At 47.6% G+C, this 6,037-nt stretch overlaps 1 protein-coding gene across 5 annotated transcripts in view; it reads right to left on the bottom strand.

The window, feature by feature from the left end:
- The window catches only part of LRRC36 (leucine rich repeat containing 36), an 86,546-nt gene that overhangs the window by 7,016 nt on the left and 73,493 nt on the right, over positions 1–6,037 (bottom strand). The gene's annotated exons all lie outside the window — the stretch shown is intronic.

The raw sequence follows: 6,037 nt of genomic DNA, 5'->3' as shown, positions 1-6,037 counted from the left end.
AGAACCTGGCACCCAACACCAGCCTTTGACAGGTGAGCAGGGTATCCAACAGTGAGGGGCCTCTTGCCAATTTCCTCCCATCATCATCCCAAGTTGGGAGGAGGGTGGGGACCCCTTTCTCTGACCCTGAGGACTCCTGGGAGTGCCCAGGTCAACCTTTTCTCCTCTCTGAGGTTCTCAATGTTAGGCCAGAACTATTCCTAAGTCTAAACCTTCAAGGCCTACCCTCCTTCCCTCCTGCTGACAAGTGGGCTGAATAGGACTTAGGGACTGCCCAGAAGAGGGCAGCTCCCAAAGGTGCTAGAAAAGGCTTACATGGCATACACTCACAAATATTTTCTTTCCTGACCCAGATAACAAGGCAAAGCAGCACAACTATTTATTCTCTCATCCCACAGGCTTTTCTGGAATGTTCCTACCCCAGGTGGCCCCGGAGTCCCTGGAGCCCAATGTCACTTGCAGTGGGGGATAGAGGGGGTAGTGTGGCTTGGGTCAGAGATGTTGAGGGGGCGAGGTAGGAATTAGAGGGTAGAGATCAGTACTTGCCACAGCAGAGCCTCCTGACTCCACTGATCTTCCATTGCTCAGGGAAGTTTCAGAGAGCTCTACCTCTCCCCACCAGAAAATAATAAAAGGAATATTTCCTCCAGCTTTGGGGAAACTGTTTGAATTGCAAACTCACTTAAATGAGCTTAACAGGAGTGAAACCCAAATCCTGCAAATGGGTCTAATGCAGGCTATTAAACTATTAAGCTACAGGTGAGATTACCATTCAATGTGTACCGGTGCAGCAGCTTGGCCCCTCCTATGATTGGCAGTGTTGCTTAGAGGAGCCCAGAGAGAGAACTAGCTGAGTCCTGAAACTCCACCCTGTAAGAGTAAAGTCCCCTCTTCTCAAAAAGTGGTTATGGAGCTTGAGGAAAATCAAGGCCACCCAGAGCCAGGAAGATCCTTAGTCTAGCAAAATCTGGTACATGGCAGTGACTGACCAAACTGCCATTTCAGACCTTGATTTATCACTGCTCCACCCCCATAGCCTCCTCTTGGCAGAAGGCTTTGGGTACCCTTGCTAGCAAAGCCAGTCTTTCAAGGCAGAGAGGTTGGGATCTGTGGGATGGAGCTATTAAAACCCTCTAAGTATAGCAGATGGAAAGACCAAATCTGTCAGAGTGGTCTGCCTCTCCTTCTGGGCACAGAACTTCCCTGACGACCCAATCTCCATCCCAGCTGTGTTTCCTTCTTTCTTCCAATAGTGCCAGACTTAGGGTGAGGAATTCTTCGACACTTACTTTCTACTTGCTTCAAGGGCTTTCCTTTCTGGAATGTTCCTAACCTAGGTGGCCCTGGAGTCCCTGGAGCCCAATGTCACTTGGAGTAGGGGATAGAGGGGTAGTGTGGCTCGGGACAGAGATGTTGAGGGGGCAAGGTAGGAATTAGAGGGTGTTGACAGGTGAGCAGGGTGTCACTCCATGTAAGCCCACTTAGCCCCACAGAGAAGTGACTCTTTGGCCCTTCCCTTTATGCCACCAATCCCTACCCCTGCCCTCTGTACCAAGAGACACACAGGAAAAATCAGAAACCCAGTTGACTTCTATAGCAGTGGCCAGCAACCCTAGAGAGTTATTCAGCCTGAGGCAGGCACCCTAGCCACTTTAAGTGACAATAGAAAATAGAGTGTGCAGCAACGCGGTGCAACTAGAGATTATCATACTAAGTGAAGTAAGCTACAAACAGAAGGACAAATACCATATGATATCACTTACATGCAGAATCTAAAATATGACACAGGAGTTCTTGTCATGGCTCAGCGGAAATGAACCTGACTAGCATCCATGAGGACAAAGGTTTGATCTCCGGCCTCACTCAGTGGGTCAAGGATCTGGTGTTGCCATGAGCTGTGGTGTAGGTCACTCCTAGCTTGGGAAGTTCCATATGCCACGGGTGTGGCCCTAAAAAGACAAAAATAAATAAATAAATAAATAAATTCTTACAACTCTCATAGCTCTCTGTTTTAAAAAATAAAAAATAAATAAATATGACAGAAATGAACCTATCTACAAAACAGAAAGAGAATCACAGATATAGAGAACAGACTGTGGTTGCCAAGGGGGAAGGGGGAGGGAGTGGGATAGACTGGGAGTTGGGGTTATTAAATGCAAATTATTACATTTAGAATGGATAAACAATAAGATTCTTTATTGTGTAGCACAGAGAACTATATCCAATCTCCTGGGATAGACTATGATGGAAAATAATCTAAAAAAAGAACATATGTATAAAAACAAAACAAAGAAAATAGTGTACGATATGACTCAGTCTGGGTCAGCTCTTTGCTCCTCCTTAGAGGTACCCTGAATAGGTCCTGGGCTGGTCTTATCAAACGTTCACAGGGGAAGGAAGGCAGGGCTGGGTTATAAAAGAAGTGCATTATCCCTGCCTCTACCTCTCCTACTCTCCATCCTTTGTCCAGTGAGGTGGCCTGTGCATTAAGCTTGGATTGTGAAATATAACAACATAGGGCTGTAAGGCTCCTGGCCAAGGCTACCCTATCTTGGCAAGGCTTAGACTCTTTGGAGATCTCTCCCTGGGGCCAAGACAGAACCAGGAAAGTGTGGAGGGTGGCTGTTCTTACTAACACTTCCACAGAAAACGAGCTCACCATAGGTTCCTCAGAGCCATGCAGCTCATAAAAACATGGAGGGCATTCTGGCACAGAGTGGAGCAGCAGCAGGTGCAGCCAGTGGATCAGGCGCAGACCAGGGGTACAGTTCAGTTCCCCCAACACACATCCCTCCCCCTCAGATGCGAGCCCCACACGTCTGCTGGCATGGCCCACCAGACCAAACTATCCCCTACATCATGAGCCCTGGGCACTCTGGATGCCTCCCAGCAGAACCTCCATCATGGTCAGCCACCACAGTGGTTCACCAGGGCAACCTCGAGGGGTGACTGTAGAGGAGGAAGCGCCTGCTGCTCAGCATCCCCAGACCCCACAAAGTCAAGAGACAGAAGAACAGGTATGTGAAAAGCAACCCAGGCTTATTCCCCAAAGGTGAAAGGCAATCCCTCCCCTCAATGGAACAGCAGGCGGCTGGAGCCACTGACTCCATCAAGCCAGCACCCCCTAGCCAGGGTGTGGAGGCCAAGGGGGGAGCTCCCCCACCAAGGAGTCCCCCAAGAAGAAGAAACTCTCTTTCAAGACTTCTTTTGTGGTGCAAGAGGTTAAGGGTCTGTATTGTCACTGTGGCTTGGGTTGCTGATGTGGTGTAGGTTCAATCCCTGGCCCAGGAATTTATGCCACAGGTGCGGCAAAAACAAAAACAAAAACAAAAAAACAAAAAAATACTGGAGTTCCCATCATGGCTCAGTGGTTAATGAATCCAACTAGGAACCATGAGGTTGCGGGTTTGATCGCTGGCCTCACCCAGTAGGTTAAGGATCCAGTGTTGCCGTGAGCTGTGGTGTAGGTCGCAGATGCAGCTCGGATCTGGCGTTGCTGTGGCTGTGGCATAGGCCGGCGGCTACAGCTCCAATTAGATCCCTAGCCTGGGAACCTTCATATGCCATGGGTGTGGACTTAGAAAAGACAAAAAAAAAAAAATCTAATTGAGTGGCTTGTCCTTCAAGAGAAATCGAAAGGGTGATAGGTCTACCTTCTCACCCACAGAGGAAGAGCAGAAGGGGGAGATGAGTACATGCAGTGAGGAAGGCACTCCCCAGGAAAGGAAGGCTGTTGCCACTCATGAGACCAGGAGCCCCAGACCAAAGGGGCAGAGGCTAGTGTTGACTCCAGGGGAAGAGACACAGAAGAGGAAGGACCTCAGGCTGCAGAGCCATCTACTCCCTTGGGGCTGGAGAGTGGCCCTACACCAATGAGCAAGCAGAGTGAGTAGTCGGATGGGGGCAGATTGGTGATCTCAAACTGCAAAAACTGTGCTGTCCTTCTGAGGTCACTGCCTGGACTTGGTGCCTGGCTGCTTTCCAGTGCTTGGAAAGGAAGGGGCTGTTGCAGCCTATCCACATTCCCTCTCCACGTCTCCTCTCTCTCCTGTGGATTTTCCCATCTTCCATCTGGTCTTTCTCTTAAGGCCAGTTGAAGGTGATCCTTCGATTTCCCAGGTTAGGTTAATGAAGTGAAATGCTCCTTCCCCTGGCCTCTTTCCTTGTTTCCACCCATGCAGACGGCTATTGCTGGTTTCTTCCCCAATTCTTTTCCAAGCAGGCTTTATTTACTCCCCAAATCCCTGAGCCAGATGTGAGGGTGCCTAAACTCCCAAACCCTTAGTGTCCAGCCTCTTCCCCTGTTGAGTTTTTAGTCTCTTGTGCTGTGCTTAGTCTCACCGAAGCTGGGGAGGACACTGCCTCTGTCTAGATTTTTTTTTTTTTTTTTTTGGTCTTTTCTAGGGCCGCACCCACAGCACATGGAGGTTCCCAAGCTAGGGGTCTAATTGGACCTGTAGCCGCCAGCCACAGCAACATAGGATTTGAGCTGCGTCTGCAACCTACACCACAGCTCATGGCAATGCTGCATCCTTAACCCTCTGAGCGAGGCCAGGGATCAAACCTGCAACCTCATGGTTCCTAGTCGGATTCGTTAACCACTGAGCCACAATGGGAACTCCCCTGTCTAGATTTTTATAAATGTCTTACTCAAGTTCAAACCTTTAGCTTGTGAATCAACTGAGTCTCTTTTTTGACTTGGTAAGCAAGTATTATGCTTTGGGGTTGGAGGAGGTCTGTAAGGTGAAAAACTTATTGCTTTTTTTCCCCCTTCCCATTGTTGTAAGTAACTTTTAATGGTCAAACCCCAGATTTGTACTTTTAAAAAAATAACTGCTAAAACCATTCTCTTCCTCCTGGTTTTACTATAACATTTGGAAAAGGAATAAATATTGTCCGCTTAAAAAAAAAAGAAAAATTTATGGCTCCTCTGTACATGCTCCTTTTGGAAACCCACATAAAATCAAGAGGTCTGTGGATTTGTAACTTAGTGATGTGTGATTTTAGTTGTTATCTTCATGTCTCATTATTATGGCAATAGCTCTCCTTCCCTGCACAGCACCTGGGTCAGGGGAGCAAATAAGTGTCTAATCTTTTTGCTTGCCTCTTCTGACATGACACTGAAGATGAAGAGAGGTACATGGCTTTCAGTGAACAGTCCTTCACCCTCTACAGCTGTCTGGCAACATTAGTTACGTGACTACTTTGAAGCAGAAACATACCTAGAACCACTTTCATTATCGTTTCCCATTGATTTTTAAATGCCTAATCCATCAGGATTTAAAAAAAGACTAGTTCTCAGCCTCATGTGTAAACTGGATGCTGAGCCCAAAGCTGACTTTCAGACACCACACCTCTGGTCTAGGCTGTGTCAGGCTTCTCTCTCATCTCTCTAGCTCCTTTTTGGTCTTCCATAACTCCACAGGCCATCACTTCATTCTTCTTACAGAGAAAGCTTCTCAAACACAAATCTGCTTACCCTCCTGCCTTCCCAATCTAAAATCTTTAAGGAGCCATGCAACCTAGCTCCTGTATAACTCTTTTCAAGCCCTCAGTCCTATGTTTGCCTGGCGACTGCCCTCAGTCCTATGTTTGCCTGGCGACTGCCTATTCAATTCTTTAGGTCTCAGTTGAAAGATCATTTCTTTTGGGGGCATTTTCCTAACATCACACATCCCTCCCAGGTTAGGACAGTTATTTACTTTCATGACATCATGCCCTACATTTTCTTTCCCTGCGATCCTTCTGGGGGCCCCAGATTCTTCTACTCTGAGCTCTTGACCTGGTAGGCTCTGCACCTACGGTACCTGCTACTATTGTATTTGACAAGCTTCTACTCAAGTCTTCACTGATGCCTTCTCCAGTTCTCCAGAGTAGAAATTACCTACTCTCTGTCTCTCTTTCCAGGACCTCGCTAGGTTCTTATTTAGGCCTGTTTGGTACCAATGCCAAGTTTTTAGCTCTGTCACACAACTAAACTCTTGGCTGCTCCAGGGCAGACACCAGACCTTGTTACCTTTTCACTGTGGTGGGAAAA

This window comes from Sus scrofa, chromosome 6 (genome assembly GCF_000003025.6).
Source record: "Sus scrofa isolate TJ Tabasco breed Duroc chromosome 6, Sscrofa11.1, whole genome shotgun sequence".
Classification (NCBI taxonomy): domain Eukaryota; kingdom Metazoa; phylum Chordata; class Mammalia; order Artiodactyla; family Suidae; genus Sus; species Sus scrofa.
Note: the sequence above shows the minus strand (reverse complement) of the source record. Positions and strands in the feature narration are given on the sequence as shown.